The sequence below is a fragment of the Xiphophorus maculatus genome, chromosome 3 (genome assembly GCF_002775205.1).
Source record: "Xiphophorus maculatus strain JP 163 A chromosome 3, X_maculatus-5.0-male, whole genome shotgun sequence".
In the NCBI taxonomy this organism is placed as follows: Eukaryota; Metazoa; Chordata; class Actinopteri; order Cyprinodontiformes; family Poeciliidae; genus Xiphophorus; species Xiphophorus maculatus.
The window spans coordinates 3,220,440-3,244,230 of NC_036445.1; the positions used below are offsets into that span (position 1 = coordinate 3,220,440).

A 23,791-nucleotide genomic window follows, 5' to 3' on the forward strand; every position below is an offset into this window, starting at 1 on the left:
GGATATCGAGAAGAGGAGGAGTGAGTGAGTGCATATGTGGAAGATGGGGAGAGATGGAAGAGAGAGGAGAAAAGCAGGGAGGGGTGGGGGGTCTTGGTACTTGGCAGTCTCTGGGTATCTCAGGTTCTCTCCGGCCGGGAAAGCGGTCGATATTTAATTGTTATTGCTAGCATGGAACGCACGGAAGCGGGGCCTGTACGAAAATTTCTCATTTATTTGGTATTCTTGTTTTCTCTGCTTTTCCTCCCTTCACCCGCAACCCTCTTTGCGGGGGAGGAAAGCGGTGGGAGGAGGGGGGCCGTCCTGTGTGCGACTGGGGGCAAATGAGAAAGGGGATGAGATCCTTGGATGGATCTGAAAAGCACAGTGTCGTCCTCTCACCAAGTTTAGTTTCTGTCCCCAGACACATCATATCCCACCCACTACCACCTCCACCTGCACCCTCCGTCATTTTTCATCAAACGTTCAACCAAATATTATCCACACTCCATTCCCGAAGATCGAATCTTATTTAGAGACGGCGGGATTCGCCATCTGTTTTCAGATTTCATTCCTCCGTGAACTTTATTCCCCCCCCCCCCCCCCCCCCCCCCCCTCGACTTCGGACAAAATTATAACCCGATCGATCCGCTTTCCCGGCCACCACCTCCCGTCTACATATATTTTTCCATGTGCGACCACTTCACCACACCGCGCGGGTCAATTTTCAGCCGAGGCAACGCGTGCAGAACGCAGTCCGCAGCTGATAGAAACTTAGATGCTGACGTGAGGTGGAGGTTCAGCCTCAGCACCTTCTCTGTTACCCCCCCCAACCCCCCACCCCTTTCTTCCTTCTCTGCGCACTCATCCCTCCCCATGCGCCCGGATCGCTCCCCCTGCGCGCCTCTGACCAAATCTCTGTGCTTTCTTCTTCACGCTCCGCTCCTGTAAAGTAATATCAAACCACTTTCGGACAGCAGCAGGTTAGAGAGGAGTCCATTTGTTTTTTTTTATTTTTTTTTTAAATCTTGACAACTTTTTGGAGATAACTTTTTCCTCTCTGTGTGTAGCAGTGCGCTTCTACACCTCTCGCAATTTCTTTTTCCGTTCGCGCCGGCGAACTACTCATACATCATGTCAGTGCAGAGTAGTTAAATGCAGAGGAGGGGAAGGATGCGCCGTCCGAGCTCCTAAAACTGCACAGTTACCGTCAGTCCTCCACGCATGTCAACAGGATTCCCGTTCCAGCCCAAGAGGGAGCTGCCGGACAAGTCAATGAAGGTGTGCCGGTGAAGGTAAGCACCTCACTTCCCTATTCGGTTATAGTCCGATGGCATTAATAATTGAGAAAGCCGCCAGAAATTAGATTCTCACGAGAAATATGATGCACTTCGTGGGTGAGAGGGGAAACCGTGCCCCTCTCCTGTAGAAATTGATTGATGCAGCCTGTGAGCGCTCTCTTCAAACATATCTGGAAGTTTGCAACTGTCTCCTTTACAGCGAAAGAGTTCCTGGCTTAGATTTGCTTTTTCACACATCGTTGTGCCTCGGGGCGTGTTGTTCAGGGACAAATGCACGATAAAAAGTAAAAGACCTTCAGGGGACGTGGAACTTTGGAAAGGAAATGTTATTTTTTTTTCATTTAAAAGTTATCCAACACATCACAAGCATAGCAACTTTTTAATTTATTTGAGTATTTTTTTTTTTATTCAGTGAAATCCGCCCTCCCCCCCTACAAAATAAAAACATGTCTTCAACCACATATTTTCTATGCACTATCTTTAACTATGTGCAGCTGATAAAACGGCCCCTGTAGCAGGGGTGCATATAGAAAATTTCAAACAGGGTGGCAAGATGGGGGCCACTGAGAATTTGGAGAGGCCCTCTGAAAACAAAAGTCATGTTAGAATTTTATAAGTTTTATTATATTGATATGCCTATATTGAAGTCAGACATAGGTATTGAAAAGTAGCATGCAATAAAGGGTTCAAAATGTTTAATTTCATGGAGTCACAGTTGATCCCATTTGACCTCCACCTCATTTTGGTAGTGCTACTGCCTTAAAGTTGACAATAAACCACAAAACATTGTGCAAAATATATATGAGCTTTTCTTGTGTGTGTTGTGGACAAACAACTAGTATTTTACTTTTAAGACATCCCTGACTTTACATCACATATGGTCACATTTAACATGCAGATGCTGTGATAGAAGGGAATTTCATTCAGTTTGAGAACATTGTTGAGGGCTGTTGTTGTGGCCTCGGGTGGTCTGCTCAGTTTTTTTTAATTATTATTATGTAGAACTCCTTCCTAAACACAGAGAAGCGAGACTCTTAACTCTGATTTCCAGCTGATGTTCATTCAAGAGCTTCTGCTTTGATGCAGGATTGCATCCAGTGTTGGACTTTTAAGATGCTGCTTTTCAAGATCTTTCTGCTTTTCCTTGAGTTAATTTTATTTCTGAAACATTCTTCACAGGTCAAGGTCTTTTCTGCACTTTGGGTATTTCCACATTATCCTAAAGCAAGTTGTCGTAACTATTTTACATATTTCTCAGTCGCATATTTTTAATCATTGCTACATTTTCTTTTAAATGCTCTTTGTGTCTAAAAAGAAAAACACATTTTAACAGACACATCATGACAATCTCTATCTCACATGTGCCATCCTCCTGTGTAAGAGGTCATCTAAGCAGTTTAAGCCTGACCTCTTCATTGATTTCAAGTTCATGTTATTCAAGGTCAAAACAAACACAAGCGTCAAAATTTGTAATGCTGTTTGGAACTTCTGTTTTGTAATAATTTGGGTTGTACCTTGGAGGAACTAAAGATGTTCTAGATGTATTTCAAAAAAATCTGAATTAGATCTTTAATACTTGTGTTGAATTTTAAAACTACAGAGCCACATCTCCATGCAGTCATGTGTGATTTTATTCTTTAATATTAAGTACATCAATCAATAGCACCTTTCTCTACCTTTGCATTTATCTGCTGAATATTGCAAATAGGAAGATCAGCTAGTCTTCAGCTGCATTACAGCAAACCAACTAATTGAAAGCCTTATTTTTATCCTTTGTATTGCATCGTCTTGGTTTATGTATTTAGGCAGCTTGTAGGTATAGTAATTCTATTCAGAGAGAAAATGACCAGAGATAACCTCAAGTCAACTCATTCGTCAAAGTGTCAAAGTGTGATGTTTTTTCAATATTTCTTGACATGTATGATAAGACCCAAGGGATTAATATTGAGCTAAACTTCCAAATAGCTAAACTCAGCATTTAAATTCATTGTTACCTTCAAAGCATCAAAACCCTTTGCGATATGTGTCTGTTTTGTTTAAGTCAGGTTTTGTGAGCACTTTAATTGTTGCTCTAAAATTTTGGAGTGACTTCCTAACAGAATCCTTGTCAGTATGTTACCAAGTTGCAATAATGAATTAATTTTCTCGTATATTGCCATAATGTAGTTTAGCTAAATTAGTGGCAGCAATAAGTCCGTTAAACAAAACATTACAAAGAAGCAGATGACAGCATAGAGCTAAGATAGCCCATAGTTTAGCTCTATGCTGTCCAAAGTGCTTTACAGGAAATCAAATGAAAGGAGTTAAATAGAAAACATTTCTTAGAAAAGTTAAATGTATCGAACACTTCAAAGCATTGCGTAAAAAGACACGAATGTTAAAACGAATCTTCATTCTCACACGTCAGTCACTCATCAGCGATCAAACAAACGGTTCATTAGTGAGGTTCTTTGATCGAAAGCTGCAGTAAACAATATTGTTTTCGGTCCTGATCTAAAGAAGCCAACAGTTCAGTACATTTCCGGTTTTCGGAGTTTTTTCCAGAGCTGATGATAGTAACAACAAAAGTTTGCCCTGTAGATATCTGCTTTTCTTTGGTTGATCAGAAAGGCTAAGAAATGTGGCTTTCAATATCTTTGTTTAGGCTATTGCATTTGGACATGACTTATGAGCTAAAAAAAATCTACTTCCTCCATATTTATTCTTGATGAAAAGGCTGACCTGCAATAACCAAAGAAAAAGATGTTCATGATATTTATTGTTGGGATGACAAATTTTGTAACACTCATATGGATTTTTGCTCCCTGTTACTATTGCATTGGGTGAGATGCTACATTTTACCTGGTATTTTATTCACTGTAGAATGACTGTATTGAACATAGCCCATAATTCACATATGTTATCTACACCCAGATTAAGTGAATTGCTGATTCAAAAGAGAGATTGGATGGAAATCCATAATATAATGCATGAACAAACCACATTGGCATTTTGTTGGATTTGGGGAAAAATATTGGTCTCCTTCCAGCTCCGTTTTGTATTGTTCATAGCTTGGTTCCCCTGCCAGAAATCCTCCAAACTGAGAGAACTCTGGAGCTTTGTCTGCTGAGTACAAGAGACTGACATCTCATAAGTAATTCACACAAAGAGAAAAGAGAAGAAGAGGAATCAAAAAAAAAAAAACCAAACTGAACTTCCTCTTGGATATCATCCTCCATGTGGGGCATCGTTTTGTCTACAAGAACCTGAACTCACATCTAAACTGCATCTTTTATACCGAGATCCCTGCTGGAGAGCCTGAATCTCTCCCTGAATTACCAGCAGGATGATTCCCAGTGCAGTTCTGAAGCTTTTTTTGTTCTACGCAGACTTTTCAGTACCCCTGCCGTTTTCACTTCTCCCAAATAAAGCCCTTCCTATTGATGACGATAATGTGCTGATCAATAAGGCAGTTTCAGGCTTATTCTAAGCGACTTCATATCTGCAGCCTCTGTATGAATCGAAGGTCTGCTGCGGGAGAGTTTCCCCTACATTGATTATGTATTAGCTTGGCGAGTTCCGACGCCCAGCCACTTGTTTGCAAACGGTGGTCTATTTCCAAGGTATTCAAACGACCACTAAGCATGCAGAGCCGATATTTATAGAGGCTTTAACAGGTTCATTATAGCCATTGTGGATGGTTCCACGGGGGGTTGGGGCACTCATAAAGGGCCGAGCAGAGTAGGTCCCAATCCACTGAGCATCTGACAGTACAGTCGATGACTCAAATCATTCCTCATCCTCTTTATGGCCACATGGACATTTACAACCGTTATGGGGTTAAAATACAAACACAAACGAATGCAAAGTGTGATCAAGGGTCATTTTGTGTGAAGGCCATTGCGCTTGGTGATAAATAGAGCTGCCTCAGGGTTCTGGTTGTGCTATGGCTTTAAAGGAAGTAACCAGTGAAATTGGATTATTTGTTATCCTGCACTTAGCTGAAGACCAAAGTCATTAAAACAACAGGTGATGAATCAGATTTTAAATATGTCAGATATTTATCAGAATATTATTGGCATTAGTAAATTAATAGTACACAACAGTATCTTTTAAGAGAGTCATAATAGGTTCTCTGTGAAAAGGAGAGACTTGAGTCACTCAAATTTGATTTCTATATCTGTTCTTCTGCTGTTTATCACTGACTGTTTATCACAGTCAGTGATAAACAGCTTTTTCTGCTTGCTATCCACGATGTTTGGTGTTTTCACCACTGCAAGCTGTGGTTCTGTTAAATAAACTGGTGCTTTCTTTGCTCCAACTTTGAGGAAAGCCAGAAGAAAAAAAATGCTTTTGTGAGGAGCTGGACGTAGATGTATTGTGGGCACCTTGTACAAATCTCCTGCAAAATGTATGATAAATAATTTTAAAAAACACCAAATTTTAACATTGACAAAAAAATTTAATTAGCATGAGCTCACTGTTGCTAATTTTTCTGTTTATTTTAATATCAACCATCACTGACTTAGTCAATGCTCTGCATAGGGATGGATGTTTTCTGCTGAAACTACAAGCCCATGTTGGACTTAATCTTTAAACATGCCACTTTTTTACTAAGTCTTGCTTTAAACACTGCTCAGGATTGTTGTCAATGCACTAACACTTCATGTTTATTAAATCAGCACTGGAAAAAAGCTGATATTATAACAATATGTGGTTTCAGGCATACTGAGATGAATTTTTATGGTTTTTGATCTTAGTTTAAACATAAATTTTGAGGAACCAGGTAGAAACTACCTCCAGTAAATCCCCTGGTTAAGCATTGGTCAATGCCGTTATCTGTGAAATACAGGAATAGTATTAGCAGAAATTATGGCCAGAAAACATGCAGATGGCTTAGCCATACCTGCACACCAGAATATAAAAAAGCATATGACGGAATAGATTTTCTTTTTTATCTGTTGTATCTTTAGTTTTTCAGCACAAAACTAAATATTGGTAATTTCGCCACTTCATTCTGCGAGACATCCCGTTCTAATCATGCCTGATTCATATTTACCAGGGGAAAGTTTTGAACCTGCTTTGACAAATTGAGTCAAAGTAGTTTTCCGTAATCTGTTAATAAATGTGCAAAGAAATGTGGCTGTTTGATTCCATCAGATCATCTCTTCCAGTTAGAGATCAGTCAGTTACATTTGATTTGGTTTGTTATTTTTCTTGTAAATTTCATAAGAATTAACTGGTCCATGTGTGAAACAACACAGCGATCAAAGGAAATAGATTTTAATACAAAGTTTCAGAAAATAGCATGCAATTAAATGAACTAATATGAGACTTGAACATTTATATATTTGTTTTTCTCCACAATTCATCAAAAATACCTAAGAGTAAAAACTTTACCAGAGTGAAGACAGACTTTTTCCTTTTAGCTCCACGTCTTTAGAAGAAGCTACAAAATATCAATGTTCTCATATTTCCCTCTGTTCATGTTCCTCAGGGGTCTGAAACGTGTAATTATTATATTTAGCCTTTTTTTGTAATGAATTGTCTTGGATTTTAGTTGGTTTGATTTCAAATATTTAGCATCTGCTTTCTGTGTGTCTTTTTCTTTTACATTTTTTCTGATGTCGATTTTACTCTGGTGTGTGTTTGTGAGTCTCTTTTGATAAGGAGTCCTTTCGAGAAGAGTTGATGTAACTTGTAACGTATTAGCAATATAAAAGGTTATTGTTATTAATATTATTATTAGTAGTAGTAGTAATAGTAGTATTTACTCTATCAAAAGAAATAAACGGATACAGTGTACAGTAGTTTAACTACTGGCATACATGATGCTTTGTTCATGTTTACAAAATGGCAAAGGAGTGAGTTGAGCTGAGGCCATCTACCATGCCCACTATTTTTATTTTCACTCTCCAAAGTTTTTTCTTTAGACCAGTTGAGCAGTTGTTTTCGTTTGAACTCCGTCTCAAACTCTCCACTCGTCTTCCCTCCCTTTTTCCTGCCATCTTCTCTATCTTCCCCAACAACCACAGCGGTTTTCTCCCTTTAGACTGCGTGAACCCTGTTTTGGAATCGCTGACCCCCCTCGGCTCTCTCTCTCTCCTTTCCCTTTCCCCTCCCGTCTCCCACTTAACCCCATATTTCACAGCTGACATACGGCTAATTTCGCCCTAGTCCTCCGAACAGAGCTCTCTATACCGCTCTAGCACGCTTAATTACCCACAATTAAAGCCAAACGCTAACGAGAAAATTGCCCTGTTATGAAATGACTTCAAAAGGAGTGGAATAAGTAGAATGGATTGGAGGAAAAAGTTGGTTGGTAGCCCTTAGGTGGCAGGGAAGAAATTCACTGCTGTGTTTTTCTCCCTTGGGCTGCCTCTGTGGACGGTGGCGAGCAAAGATCCCACTGGCGTTACCTAAAGCTGTAGACAGCAGTGCTTAACAGAGATATGCAAGTGTTGGTACTGGGAAAGCACAGTTATTCCCTTTAATAATGTAGAGGTTAATCTGGGAATGCTGTGTTGTGAAATGGAAAAGACTTTGACTTAGACTTCTTTGATCGCTGCAGTTCACAATCGTGAACATTAAAGATCCACTGTGGAGAATGTGCAACACAATTTCAGCTTCCAGAGGGCTCAAACCGACCTAGAGTTTACTGTCTTATTGGTTGATTTACTCTGTTTCACCATGATTGACTGGGGTTAGAATATTTTTATAGGAAAAAATCAAAAAGCTGGTTAAATAACTCACTGTCGCATGTTGCAGTGAAGTTAGATTCCATAATTTAGGCTTCCTCTGGCTAATATTTACACACAAATTACAGGTATCCTTTTAATGGCATAAATAAAAGGATACCTATCTACAGTCTATAGAATTGCTTAATGCACCTTTACTTTACATCTTTCCTGTCTACGAGAAACTCTACACCTTGCACCATATTTTATGACTTGAAATGAATAATATTTCCATGTTGTGTGACCAATACATTTTTAGTATGTTGAGCTGTGGTCTATGTCATAAGAAATTAAGGTTATTACCTTTGCAGATCCCTATTTAGGTTGGTTATTACTGCAAAGTTTAATCATGTGATGCACTAAAGTAGGTCGAGAATAACTAACTTTTTTTCCTTTATAGCCAAAAGCATATGGCAAATCCAGTCTTCTTGAACTTTGTCACTGTTGGTCACATCACAGCCACAAGCTTCAATGTGTTTTATTAGGATTTTATGTGGAAGGCCAACACAACGTATGTGGTAGTGACGTTTAAAGCAGGCATCAGTAATACAGCAATTAAAAAAGGCTTTGGATATCTCACAGAGTTCTGTTTAATTCATAATCTCAAAAATAAAATGAGTATAGCACAATTGCAAACCTGCCAAAACATTGCTGTCCACCTAAACTGACATGCTGGGAAATCAGAGCATTAGCCAAGAAGTCCATAGTAATTCTGCAGAACCCGCAGAGATTCACAACTCAAGTGAGGAAATCTGTCGACATCATGGTGCTGTGGAAATGCTTTTCTACAGGGACGGGACAGCTGGTCAGGGTCAATGAAACATTGTCCAGAGCTGAATAAAGGGGAATCCTGGAAGAAAATCAGTTAGAGGCTGCAACAGACTTGAAGTTGGGGTTGAGATTGCACTTTTAGCAGAACAACGACCCTAAGCATATTAAATTATATGTTGAAATGCCCCAGTTAAAGTCCAGACATAAATTCAATAGTACCAAGGCTTTAAAATTGATGTTCACAAGTGCTTTCCATCTAATCTGTCTGATACTGAGCTATTTTGAAAAGATGAATATGCCAATCAGTCTCTAGATGCGCAAGGCTTCTTAGAGACATATAGCAAGAATCAGGCCATTGAAAGGTAACCAACACAAAGGAAGGACAACAACATATTGATGAACAATTTAAAAGGGGCGTATTACATATTTTTCAGGCACACAGTGCTATTTTATAGCACAATCGTACCTTTGTTACCTTAAGTTATGAAAATACTGTGTATATCAAAAACAACTTGAAAAATTTTGACTTTGCATAATAGCCATTTCTGAGGTCTTTAAATTGGCCTCTGTCTCTTTAAAAACCTCCAACCCTTTCTGACACTCCTTCTTCTCGTTAAGCTCAGCAGACATGCAGTTCCACCAGGTTTTTGTGAACGGTTGCGGACGCTAGTCTGGTGGAGCTGTGTGGGGGAAGCACAGGAGAGAAGGGGGCTCTGTGAGGCAGAAGCTTGACTGAACTGAAGCTGCAAGGAGGAGGTTTGGGCAAATAGGCGGCATTTAATATGAACAGGTGTTAAGGAACCCCTGAATGGCCGCCACTGGAGATTCAAGGATTTCTCAAACATGCATGTGAGGTACACACTGCACAGGTCACTAGTCCAACACAGTAAAAGTCTTATCTTTATTTATTTATTCTTTGCAGTAAATTAATTTTTTAAAGCCTTTTGGTCAACTAGCCTAATTTTAGCATCTATTAAAGAAAATTACTTAAACGGTAATAAAAATAAACAGGGACACTTTTATTGTGAAAGTATAAATATAAAAATTTTTAAAATGACTTTGATCAACAACATTACAACAACCTTATTCAAATGCCCTTACTCATATATTTTATCTTAGTTTATAAAGACATAGATATGAGCTTCAATAAGTCTATAGCAAAAAAGAAAGGCTGAAAAAAAATGCTTCAAAACTATATTTAAACAAGCAGGTTTATGTTTTGCGAAGTATTGCTTTCCAGTGTTTGTAATTTGTTTTTGTCAGGCTGTATTGATAAAAAAAAACAACTAAACTGCTGCTGGATGGTGTAGCTAGAATAAATACTTCAAATTACTATGATCCTGAGAAGGTTTCTCACAGAATGACTGCATGTATGATAATAATAAAACTCTGCTGAAAACGCTTTACAGCCGCTCATCTGAACTGAGGGATCAGGCTGCTACTCCGTCCCTGACCACAGAGCCCATTTCTGTTCCAGAGACGTCCACACCATCAACAACCCCCAATCCAATCTGCACTTGGCAAAATGAAACAAATAACCAGTAATTCGGATTATTTACGTCCAGTTTACACCTCACCTTTGAGGAGGAGGAAAAAGTGAGCTATATGGTCTATGGATAATTGGAACAGTGGTAGTAATAAGTGCAGCAGCTACAGTGATAACAATTAGATTTGATTTCATTTGAGAATGCCTCCACAGCTGCTCCCCACTCACCCCCTTAAACCCCCCTTCTCCCCTTCTTGCCTCCCTTCCCCCTCGCCCCTCTCCCCCTAGATTAAAGTGGGTGTGTTAATTCCGTGGTGTAGCGATCGAACAGCTCTGGCAACAATGGGAAATGGGCTATTGATCAGAACAGCTCAGATTAAGACTAGGCACTGGAGCTCTTTCTTGCTCTCTTTCCCTTCCTTTTCTCTCCATTTCCCACCTTCCACAGCCTGTCTTCCTGTCTGTCCTGCTTGTGTCACCCCCCCTCGCCTTGCCTCCCGATGCACACTCTCTCCAGCCTTTTGTCTTCGGCCCTCAAACCAGTGGAAAGTGCTTAAGAGTCCATGAGGAATTCCCTTTCTCCCTCCTATGTCTTTAATTTTGAGTAAGAAGTATCTCCTTTAATATTTTAGTGCCAAAAGAAAGCAGCAAAACAGGAAGTACATATAGGAACCTCAGCTTGAAACATAATCCATTGAGCTTTCTCCCTTTAACAGCATTCTGTGCTTCAATGTGACATCGACTCGTGGTAGATTTCATATCAGTCCGTCACAAAGAGGGCCCCCCGCCTTTTGTTGTGCCACAATTAAAATCTGCCCCATCAAAACGGCTTGTGTCCCAAAATGAGCTGTCACGCTCGCGCCGCAGGACGGAACACATTGAGTTTGCATTGAACAGACATAAAACCCGGCAAATGTGAGGAGACAGCAAATCCATAGAGTGAAAAGTGAGCTAGGAATCCTCTCCTCTACTTATATTAATTAACTCAGTCGATGGGGATGTGATAGGTCAGTTTTTCATCCTCTTTCAGGCGCCTCCCTGCTTTGTCACATATACCTCCCAGGTGTCGGGTTGTGGGTCGGGGGGGGCCCTCAGACGCTCCAGCTGCTGTGCAGAAATCAGCAGGGGAGGATTGAAAAACGAAAAAAAAAAATTGAGTCAGGTTGTCTGAGGCGTGTTTTCCCTTTTCAGATTCAGAGGATGACGAACAGCTGCAAATTAAAGCATAAATACTGACAGAGACCAGCAACACACAAACACACAAACAGAAAGCAATGTTTGCATCAATATTGCCACGAGCCTCAGGGGAGTCCAAGTATTGGCAAAGCTTTCATCTGCTATGTGTGTGAGTGTCTGATATTCAATGCTCAAAGCCCTCAAGACTGACACACATCAAGAAAAGAAATAAAACACGGCTGTACATGCACGCATGGACTGGACTCACGGTTGTGCGACTTGAATCTAAACACCGGAGCAAAAGTGGAGTTTGGAACAGATGGAGGCGCCAGTTCAGAAGGTTAACAAGCAGTGATGGACGACTGGAATCAGAAGCCGGCACTAGAGGGCGATAAAGAGGTGCAGGAGCTGTTGTATGAATATGTGATTATGTTGGGTGCTTGGCTTTGACCATGAACATGAGCATGCAGAACTGGTAATCCTTCTTTTGCTCTTTGCGTTTTTGTCTCAGAGCTGTTGTGTATCGTAGTTCACAGCAAAACTGCAGTTTTCCTGAGGACAACATCAGATTGACCAAAGGGAAACTCTCAAGATTGAGATTTTCTAGCATTTTCAAGGGCAAGCTGATAATACCAACTTATTACTACTCTACACTGTTGAGCAGGGGTTGTTCTAACATGAAAGGCACCCAGAGCAAGTCCCTTTCCTCTGCTGCCTGATACAGTCTTACAACAAAACCACAAAACATGTGTAACTTAACAGACACACTAAATAGTTTAAACTAGGATCTTCACTTTGCTTAAACTGAGACAGGTTGGCTGAATTTAACAAATAATCAGAGCTCATCTCAAGGCAAACTTCTACTATATTGACTTCTTCAACTGAACAGTTTCATTTCCATGTCTTGGCTGCCTCTTGCTCTTCATACATCACCAACCTAAGTTGCAATATCCAGCTTTCATGTGAGCTTTCAAAATTCAACCAGAACAGGCATGGAGTGGAACTTTGAAGGCTCAATATGGAGAGTTATGAATAAAATCAGTGTTGGACATCTATAATACTCAAGTGCTAAAAACACTGGTGGTGTGGTACTGGTGCATTTGTGCATTAAATGCCAGCTGGTCACACTGACAGTCTGCAAACACGGCACTATACTCTTGAGTCTCATAGCCATTTATCCCTTACAGAAGTTAGATGACATGAAGTTGTGACTTCCTTGCTTTAACCTCACAATGCCACCTTAGACCTTTCAGAAAACTTAAGGTGCTAGCTTTAGGTGTTTTGTGTGAGACGCTGAGCATTACCAAGGTTTATCCCAAAGGAAGCAAAATGAGTTAATAAGTTAATAATCAAACCTTTGAACTCAGAGTAACACTCTGAAATAAGGTAGAGCTCTAAAGGCCCATAAAACAGAATTCACATAAACTACTAAAAGACTTTTAGTTTTTGTACTTCTTCAAATTAATTTGAGACCAGAAATACTTTCCCTTCACAGTACCTCTTTCACAAAAAAAAAGTTTTATATCATTAACTAGATTAGTTGCTCCTAGGGGCACCGGGAGATCATTGGTGGGCACTGCCTCCTTTCTACATAGTAAATAAATTACTTACTGACAGCTATCTTAAACATTCATAAAACTGCATTCACGTAAACCACTTTGAAATTGATCGGAGCTTGTTTAGATGGTGGAAGTCCTATTTGGGTTAGTTGTTAACTCCAGCTTCCAGAACCAGCTGCTAAATAAAGAAGCTATGAGCGTTATCTACTGAAGGTAATACATTGACAGCTTAACCCACCCCATGATTTGCATCAACCATCTACACTAGGTCGGCTTTAGACATATGCACACTTTGGCCCCTTGCTGGCCTGAGGACCCAAGAGCACCCTACATTTCTTAAAACAGGTTGATGAAATGTGCTTGTAAAGATTAAAAACAGACATGATAGCAATGTAATGGTTCATATAATAGTGTACTCATAAACTTCTTTAAAATGTTTTGATTGCAGTTGTTTTAGGATGTTTCTTGGTCAAGGTTCAGCAGGCAGTGTTGAATGCAACGTTTTAATAAAAAAAAAGAGAATAAGAAAACTATGTATCCCAGGTAGGATCATATGGTCTTGTGATCTTGCAATCTATTTAAAAAAGAAAAATGAACTATGCTTTTAACTGTAATAGTTACCTCACTAAGTTTAAAGCAGAATGTATAAATGCAGATATGAAAAAATTATATCAGGCCTGCAAAATGTAAGAGACATTGCTGGTGATGTAGTAGCTGGTGGTCAAATTCTCCCTGCCTTGGTTCGACTCTGCATCTGCAAAAGTGAAACAGAAATGCAAATGAAAAGAAAAAAAAAGAGCAGGCCAACTCTTATGCCACTAAATCGACTCCACCCTTAACAAACTTTAATTATTTAATTGATCCTCTATCAGTAAGTTAATAATCAATTAAGTAAACCAATGGAATTCACTTGAGTGCAGACAGCCGGTGTCTATGACAATGGGATCAGGAGAAGAGGCGATGGAGGAGAAGGAGGGATTAAACTGGATGCTCACCTCTGAAGCTTGGCATATTTAGGGTTGATGATGGACCAAGATCACATTCTTGTAAAATTTGTATTTAATGAGCTAAAAACAGTCATGGGAGACAAGTCACAACGTTTGTCTAATCTGATTTTTTTTTTTTTTTTAAAAAAGACAGTTTAAAATGTTCAAAATTAGGTCCTTGTAAAAAGCTTTACAATGTAATGTGAAGCAGGAACTGGATGGATGTTGATAGCTTCACTTACCTTTCTAACGTGATCCAAGAAAAAGAAAGATAATCATAGGTATCATTCTAGTTTAAGGCAGTCAGGACACAAAATCCCATTGCACTTGAACTCTACAAAGTGACCTCCTTTATTGCTTGTTTGGGGGCGGAATTGGCGGTAGAGTCAGAATGATGAACTTTTTGATGGGCAGGATTAAGTTTGCTGGGGAGAGCATGCAAAGCGGCTCTGGCTGGACCCACGGAAAGGCTCGTCTTGTGGCAGCAAAGCACAGAAAGCGCTCAGAGTCGCAAACGGAGCCAGCACCGCGCCGCGCACTCACAAACCTCATACTTGAGACACGGGAGCGGAAACGGGTCGAATCCTACTTCAAATTCTCTTTCCTCTCGGCTTGTCGACCGGGGAAAACAAACCGACCTGAGGCGCGGCGAATGGGGATTTACTAATTAACTACTTGCACACACACTCATACACACACGGGGAGAGAGAGAGAGAGAGAGAAAACGAGAGAGAGAGAGAAAGGGGAGAGAGAGAAAGATGCACACCTCCTGTTCTCCCTCCTCCTCCCCCTCCTTCTGCTCGCCTCCCCGGGTTCAGGTTGGTAGTTGAGCTGCCTCTCCGGTCGCTGTCTCGGTGCGCCGTCAGAGTGGATGCGCTTGGATTGACTGCGTGCGCTTCAGCCGGTGAGAAGATCACTTCCTAAAAAAACAAACAACCCCCCCCCAAAAAAAATCTGAAGGTATGTTTTGTTTATAATACTGATGATGTCGGTTTCATTTTGTTGGCTGATTCACATCTGTTTTTGACTGATAACAAAAAAAAAAAAAAAAAGTTGTCTGCGCGCTAGTGGGCTTGCTCAAAAGTCTTCAGTGATGAAATTATTTCGCTTATCTAACTTTCTCTTGCTTACACGGCTGCTGTTTCGCGGATGCAACGCTTGCTTGCAGGGACAAAAACAACAACAAAAAAGTTGAGCCGTGCATGGCATTTTTGGTTGCAGTTGTTTTTGTTTTTGGACGAATTGGAAACTGTTTCTTTTTTTTTTTTTTTGTGCGCGCGCACCGCGCGGGGATTTTGCCTCTTTAAAAGTCTGTAAGCAGCTGGGGGAAAGTCTCGGCTCCACACGCGTTCAGCTGTCTGCGTTGGCCCGGATTAGCCTTTAAATGTCTCTATTTGTTAAGGCGTCTCGCTCTCACCTCCACGCCGGCCGCATCAATCAGTCAATTAAACAGGCATTCACGCGGCGAGCTGCGCGACACCCTTGTAGCCGCCGCACATCTCTCACTCCCTCTCTCTCCCGTTAATGAGCGCTGCCCATTTGGCTCACGGAGAGTATTTATGGGAGCCTTTGGGTATTCATGAGGCCCGCGTTGTGCTTTAGCGTGTACTAATTTAATTAATTAGCTTATGATTATTTATTCATCACATTTTTGGGATTTAACATTAGAGTCGGGTTCAAGTTCAGCTGCCTGTCTCGAACGAGCAGAGTTTTTCGGAATGTCTGCAACACATTCATCCCCCCCCCCACCAAGTTTCGACTCTCAGATTTCTAAAATAACGACAGCGTCAGCGCATCGAGCTGCCAGAAGAGGTTTTCTGTCTGGGATCATATGTCAATGTGAGTCCTTTGCAAAGGACGAGGCTGAAGTTTTCTCCAGCAGAAGTGAAGCGGATTATTTTATTTATTTATTTATTTATTTTTTTTGCTGAGCGTGTGCATGTGTTGGTATCCAGACTCGCATGGGAGTTTGTTTGAGAAGTGGGCGCATCGATAACACTTCGCAGTCAAGCCTTAAAAACATATTTGGAATAATCTTTATTTGATTTCGCAGGTTGCACGTGTTTTTTATTTATTTATTATTTATTTATTTTCTGTCTCTTTTTTTAAGGTGTTTGCCACCTCGGCCCCACACTCTTCAGGTTTTGATGCATATTTATGCGCGCCATGGGTCTACTCCCATCAATTATTTGTGCCGGTATATTTCCAGATAAACAGTGTTTGTAAATCGATGCATGCATGTAACTATTGCAGATTAAGAGATCGATCAATGAATCCACCCGAAGACCAGAAGTACAGCCAATCCGTGTGCGGGTGTGTGTGAGCGTGTGTGTGTGTGTTTTTTTTTATTCACAGCTGACTTCAAGAAGCATCAGCCATGCAAAAAAGAAAAAAGAGAAGCACGCGCGTGCACGATGACTAAAAACCAGATATACACAAATTGAAAACTTTATTTGATTTATGTCTTTTACGTATCAGGCGAACTCAATTATTATTATTATTATTATTATTATTATTATTATTATTATTATTATTATTATTATTATTATTATTGGATACGTGTCAAATATAAGGATGGATTATAGATTCATCAAACACGTTTTTATTACATTAATATATGTATCCGTGTAACTTTCTTCTAATTGCATTTTTTAATATCACCATTCATTTGCTCATGTTTATAAATGTTTTGCTTTTTTATTCTAGGCACTTGGTCTGTGCTTCAGTCACAAGCGTCAACCTATTTTTCTGCTTTATGTTTTAGTTTAATGTGTGTTCAGTCTCAGGCCAACGTGTTGATCTTCTTCTTTCCAGTGTAGTTCGTGGACTTTTATTTATTTATTTATTTATTTATTTATTTATTTATTTATTGCAGCTTAATTGTTCCGCTCTGTTACCAATAACGGAGGGTAAATTACGACCTTAAATTGCATTTCAGGAAACGTGTTTCCATATGAGATCTTTCACCTTTTCAGGGTCGGAATTTAACTCATCAAGCATCATCCGCATGACTTTGACATCCAACTATTTTTATGCAAATAAATAATTACAGACAATGATTCACACGATTTGTGTGGCTGCTATGCAGAAAATTATTATTATTATTATTATTATGATTAGTATTATTATTTATTTTTTTAATTGTTTTTATTATTATCATGATTATTGTTGTTGTCTTTATTATTGTTTATTATTATTATTATTATTACGAACGACGTCTGATTGAAAGGTTAAATTCTGCCTTTTCCGATTATTTTATTGTATTTCAATTTTTAATTTGTTAAAATTTGTTGGGGTTTTTTGGCTCTTTTTTTTTTCCACTTTCTTTATTTGAAGAACTTTTCTTGTTTCTCGGCCTCCATAACTTCCGCAAATCACAAAATAAATACCACGCTGTCGGTTTTGTGCTGTCCAGTTAGTGTTTCACTAAAATTCTCTGTTTGTTTGTTTGTTTGTTTGTTTTTCCCAAGATACTGGTAAAACACGTTCAGGATACGTACGTCTGTGAATCAAACTTTCATATTTGCTATTTATTTGGTGAGCTTTTACGACTTTCTCTATCAGTTGTAGTAGGGAGGAAAAAAATCAGGAGCGTGGAGCCATTTTTTTCCCCCCCCTCAATTTTTCCCAAAAATGCTCTCATCCTTAATGTGTTGTCATCTGGAAAGCAATTTCGCATGATCAAAGTACGGCTAGTTAGTGCGGTCAATATCCTTTCCAGCAAGTTTCACATATATCGATAACTAGACGGCGGAGCCTCCCGCCGAGCTGCATTCAGGTCCTCTGTCTCCGCTCCGTGCAGATAACCCGGAGTTTATCCGCGCTTAAAGGGAAGAGATAACTTTACATTCATTTGGCTTTAATATATAGAGAGGAAATATGACTCTCCGAAGTAAGTTAAATTTGAATTCTGTTTGCGTCGGATTGGGTAATTTATGAAAAAGTATGGAGCCTACAAAAGACGCATCAAGCAATTAGTGCCAGTGATCATTATTTTAAGCTTATAGTGTCATTGTTAGTCCTCCTCGCTGCCCCTTTACTGTATGACACTAAGAGTCAATAAGGTGATCGATCCTGCGGGAAAACGTCAGAAAACACAAGTTTTAGTATCGGCCCGACTCAGCCGGGCCAAAGCGGCACCTCAGCAGCTGCCTCTTCATCATTTGATCTAAATTCCATGAATTTCTATAATTAAAAAAAAAACGCAAAATGCATTTGCAAAATGTTTGTCACCTAAAGATCCATGTAGGTAATAGTTTTGTATTTTTATTTTTTTATATACATGTCTGGGTTTTAGTGACGCTTCCGTGCAGTGAGACAGCGGCGCTCTCCCACGTCTCCTCCTTCTTCCCGGATTGGAACACCCGCAGCGGCGAGCAGACTCCAGCCCAGGCCGGGAGAAGGTGATCAAGCTTCGGCCTCAGGTGCATCTCTGAGGCGGGGCGACGCGGAAGGTCCAGGTGGGTGATTCCTTCTTTTCTATTACAAAGTCTCGGTTGTCTGCTCGCATCAGTACTCGGTGTAAGGTTCTCATCTCGTTTTAAAAGAGCAGAATTAATTACATTGTAAAAGTTTTATTGCTAAAATGACTAAACTCACTGACACAAATTATCCAATAAGTTCCGTGTCTTAGTTTTACGATTAAATGAACGTACTGTAAAACTGACCACCATAAATCCTTTTTACTGTTGGATAAACTAACATAACTTTGTAGACTCCTTGCTGAATATAAACGCGACCTCGCTTTAAAAGTTCTATTTATATTTCCCCAAAATGCTTTGCAAATCTAGTAACATGATGTAACCACATAAGCATGCAACAGTTTTACTGTCCAAACCGCTATATCTGTGTACGGGCTGTACAGGCTTTTTACTGTTAAAATAATCAAAATCGCAGTGTATTAAATTGTTTATTGTTAAAATGCTAATTGGAAATTGCAACAATTATCCAGCAGTTTCTGAATTTTAGTTTTGCAGTTATGTTATTGTTAAACCGTTTCACAGTAGGACATCTGTGATACAAAACTACGTTAAAACTTTTATTTACATGTTTAATAAACTATAAAGCCACCATAAATTATTATTGCAATCCAGTGTAAATCAACAAGAACATAACATAAGCACATAACTTGCTGGTAAAAATAGGTAAAGCTGTATAATTGTTTTCAACGGTCAGAAATGATGAGAATACAATTTTACAATGAAAACAGCAAAATGTTTAGAGTGGACACAAAAATAACAGTGTTATTTCAAAATTTGCTGATTTTGAGTGGTATAGATTAATACTGTAGGTGTAACAATTTAAGATTCAATTTAATACTGTAGATTTTAAACACATTGCATCAGTTTGATGCCACAACATTAAAAAAAAAATACGTATAAGTATAAATTAAACTTTTTAGACACTCCAGCTCTTTTCTTTTTGAAAAAAAGAGTGAAGAAAATCTGTCTGCACATAATCAAAGATTTTCCCAGCAACATTTTTAGACCAAATTCTAGATTTTGCTTGAGCCAAGGCTTGGACGTCTCCCTAAGCTCCTCTTTGCCTCCCCCAACTCTTCCTGTCTGATATTAGCCCCCTGGCTCGCCTTAAAATGTGCGTTTCATTATTCAGGACTCAGTTCTGTTTGCCAGTGTAGACACACTTGTACCTGTTACATCTCAAGCCTATAGGGCAACTGAAGGACTCCTCTGTATCTTTTCCACCACCTTCTCACCTCCTCCCCTCTTCTGTCATCCCTCACTATACCACACCTGGTAACTACAAACTTGTACACAATAATAACAGCCGCATGTACCTATCTATCTCTCTATCTAGCCTGTCGGCAGTTAGTGGAGTGGCTGAGAGACTTGCAGGCGTGAAAGGTCAGTTAATCAATGGCTCACAATTTGACAAATCCCAGCGACTCTTATCATCCTCACGGGCGTTTAGGGGCCGAAAGGAGGACCACCGAGATAAATGCTTAATCCTGGCCGCTCAGAGAGGAGCGAAAGGGAACAAGCGGGTAAGCAGATGGGCATGCAGAGAGGTTGGGAGCAGCAGGGAGGTGAGGAGGGGGTTGTTTGGAGGAGTAGGTGAGCAAAGAGAAGTAAAAGAGGCAAAGAAGGAGATGTAAAAGTGACTCCATTGCACAACTGGAAGGTGAACAAATGCGCCTGTATTTGGAAGATGTCAGCCGACTGCTTTCGTCTGTCACGTTCAAAAGAAGCACGCGACTTTACGGCTCTCAGATCACTAGGTTTGCCTGGGGCTGGACAGGCCATGCACATGCCTTCTGGGCTGACGTACAAATCCGCTTCAGTCTTAGCTATGGGTTTGACACCATGTGTAAAGTTGAGAAAAACCTGAGGAAAACAAAGGTGTATGAGTGCCTGAATTCTCCCGTGGCATGTTAGCCCGCCTGCAGCAGTGTGCAACCAAGAGGAAAATGAGCTTTTGTCCACAAGGCTGGCCCTTTTCTTCCCTCTATTTTTCTAGCTGCAGGGGTTTGGAAGGTGGCAAACTCTCTGTGCCCTGTACCCTTAACAAAGATCACCCCAGTGTGACATCGGATCAGTTGTTTTTTTTTTTTCCCCCCACTGAATTGTTTGTGGTTTTTAATCTTTTCTAGCTCTTTCATTGTATCTAACGTAAACATAGGTAAATGCTCAAATGTAAACACTGAATATGTTTTACAGCTTTTTCAGGTTGACCAAACCATGGCTTTATTTAGTCTAGAATAATACATTGAAAATGTAATATTATTTTTGTTGGCTAATTGGTCACATTACCATTGAATCTAAAGGAAGAGTTTGAAAGTTATGGTTTTATAGCCCATTTTATCAACTATAAAAGCATTTCTACTATATTCAGAAATAATAGACGCAATTTTGTAGTTTTTTTCTTTGTAGTCATATTATTTATTTACTTAGACACAATGCTGGCCCAAGTCAAATGTGAAGTAAGTTACTGGATAGGGCCTCCTGAACAGCAGGGGGCTTCCCACTTGAGTTCTTCTTAACAACGCACATATTTATGCCTAAAGACTTAGCACATTTTTCAGAAATGTAAAATTTTTATCAAAATTTGTTTAGGATTTTTAAAAATTGGTAAATTATTGTTATGTATTTTTGCATGGAAAAGTATGTGTAGATTACAGTTAAAATGGTTCTAATTTAGTTTGTTCATGTCTTCTGTTTGTGTCTGTGCTGAAGTTGTATTTCATCCAAACTGTAACCACAAACTAAGCATTAAATGCATGAAAATTAGCCAGTTTTTCCAACTCTACACTAAGACGTAATATTCCACGAATGGCTGCCAAACCAGTTAATTAAGTCACAATTTATTCATTTCTGTTTATTTAATAATAACATATACTAGAATCGTGACCCAAAATCTAATTTGGATTAAGTCCCCATGCCCACTTGAACCGGCATGACTCAGACAGAAGGCAATGTTATCTTGTTGTTTGTTCAACCAAATTTTGAAGAATTGAGTTTGCAAGCATGCATTGAGATTTCATCTGAGCTCTTTTTTTAGAAGAGAATCTGGCACACCTTGAGTGTCCTTTATCGCCGTCTCAATACAAATCCAATGTAATTCAATTGAGATAAGTTGAATTGGCATGACAGCAGATCTCTAGTATTGCCAAAGCACTTAGGAGGCAATGACAGGACTGCATCGATGCATACTGACACATACACAACACCGACCGACCTCCTAGTGAAACTGAGACACACTCACAGATGAAGCACTGAGTCGGTGACAAGCCAAGTCAAAGACATTTTGGGAAAATAGTCTCAGGAATGTAGAAGTTGAAGGTTTGCAAAAAATATGAAGCAAAGAGGAGAGAAATGATGAAAGGAAGTGGATGGTGAACCATGCTGAAGCGTGACATAGAAAGAGAAAGACAGGAGAGAGGAGGAGTGGGATAGAGGCAGTGAAAAAACAGAATGAGGCACAGATGCCTCCAGAAAGTGTTTTAGGGAATATCCAGTTGTTGCCCACTAATAACTTTGGGTTGCCAGGCCAAAAACAAAAAGCTAGAATATAATTTTATAATACTGTTTTGACATATACAATGGCATTCACAACTTATTGAAACATTTACTCATTTATTGAAAGATGTTTGCAGTCTCTGGCTGGGGCGAGTGGGGTTGCCTCCTTGGTAGCATGGCTGGACAGAGGTTATAGGAGGAAGAATAAGACCATAGACCGAAAAAGAAGAGCAGAAAAGATAAAGAGACTAAAGAGGGGCAGGTTAAGAGGGGGATAAAATGTATAAGAGTGATGTACGAGAAGAGAGAAAAGGAAAAGATTTACTACAAGAGAGATTAAGTCAAGTTGTCCCCGGTCAGTCATTAATCCGATTTAAGCGCAATTAAGGTGAGACTGATTCCTTCCTAGAGAGAAAGAAATAGATGGAGAGGCTGTAAAGAGGGAGAGTGGTGAGGGGGGTTGGAGGTGGGAGACAGGAATGGTAGACGAGGATGGAGTGATTGAAAGAGAAAAGTGGGAAAATGAAAACAGGTGTCTGAACTCAGAGAGGCTGTAAAGTGGGCAAATTAGAGACAGTGTGATGTACAAACAGACTCCTGATGAAATCCTGTGCATTTGATCGGAGGTTTGATATTTTGAAAATACAGGTGGATATTTTGCAAACTCCTTATCAATCATGTTTGCTAGAAATACTATGAGAAATCGGCTATTGGCCAAAATTGGCTGATTTTCAACTTGGCTGGTCTAAACTGGTTATGATCTCATCAAAAGAAAATAAAAGAATTTAATCTTTTAGTGTTAGTGAAATCACTACAACTATTCTACAACTAGAAACCACACTCTGTGTGGAAGTTTTTCTGGAAGGAAGAAAACTCTAAATTAGCTATTTTCAGATTGAGTGAGGTCCTTAATTGTGAAATCTGAGCTACTTAAAACGGGAACTTAATTTTCTATGTAGACATGACTGCAAAGTGTTCACAATGGTCATTTTAAATGGAGTGTGGCTTCAGTAGATAAGAAGGTTGAATGTAATATAGTAAAGATCTAAATCAAGGATCTCAAACTTAAGACAATTTTTAAAATGAGGTCATTAAAGGTATTCTGCTGAACTTGATGACTATTTGAGGAGGTAATTCAGCAATTAGATTCAAGGGAGCTGAAGCATTTGATATTTATGTTTTCAGATAAAAATTGAAACTCTGACAATTTTGTTCATGTTTTAAAATACAATATGTTTTTTGTTTGTTTGTCATCTGACATTTAAAGAGATACTGACACTCATACTCAAGATACTCAAGAAAGCTGAAAGGAAATGTTTTGAATTTTTAATTGTGGCTCTTAAAAAGACATTGGATTAGGCAGAAATTGGTATGAAATTGGCCAAAAATAACTGATCAGTGCATATTTGCCAATGTTGATAATTTATACAGAATGCACCTAACACTATCTTATTCCCCATATAGCAGCTAACCAGTTTGTTGTTTCTGCTATTAGTGACATTAATCATGTAACTGTGGACTGAAGCTGTAAAGATTAGCTTGAAATTGTAGTGGCTGTTTTCCTATCGCTTAAGGAGTCAATAAGGAGCAGAAAGGACACAAAAGAGCAAAGAATGAATCCTTTTTGAATAGAAATGTAAGGAAAGTAATGAAGAGCATCCCTCCTCCTCTTGTGTTTGCAACAAATCCCTGCTCTGTTTGTTCTAGATGTGTATCAGGGGTCTCGGGGTCGACAGAGGGGTCCCTCCACTGCTGTAGCATTTCTGTGTCTATTGAGAGATGGTGGTCCCGATAACTCGGCCCATCTGACACGTACACAACGGTACATAAATCAAACGCAC

The 23,791-nt window shown here is 39.5% G+C and overlaps 1 protein-coding gene across 5 annotated transcripts in view; it reads left to right on the forward strand.

Annotated features, from left to right (window-relative positions):
- The first annotated feature begins 1,193 nt into the window (after positions 1–1,193).
- The window catches only part of LOC102216679 (ETS translocation variant 3-like protein), a 66,057-nt gene continuing 43,459 nt past the window's right edge, over positions 1,194–23,791 (forward strand). For 2 of the 5 annotated variants that reach the window (XM_014472333.2, XM_023330422.1), the window contains exons 1-2: positions 14,789–14,934; positions 18,272–18,434. The gene's annotated coding sequence lies outside the window, so the exon portion shown is untranslated. Of the gene's footprint in view, positions 1,275–14,788; positions 14,935–15,759; positions 15,814–18,271; positions 18,435–23,791 lie in introns of those variants that run through there. The other 3 variants (XM_023330420.1, XM_023330418.1, XM_023330421.1) reach the window with 3 other exon arrangements.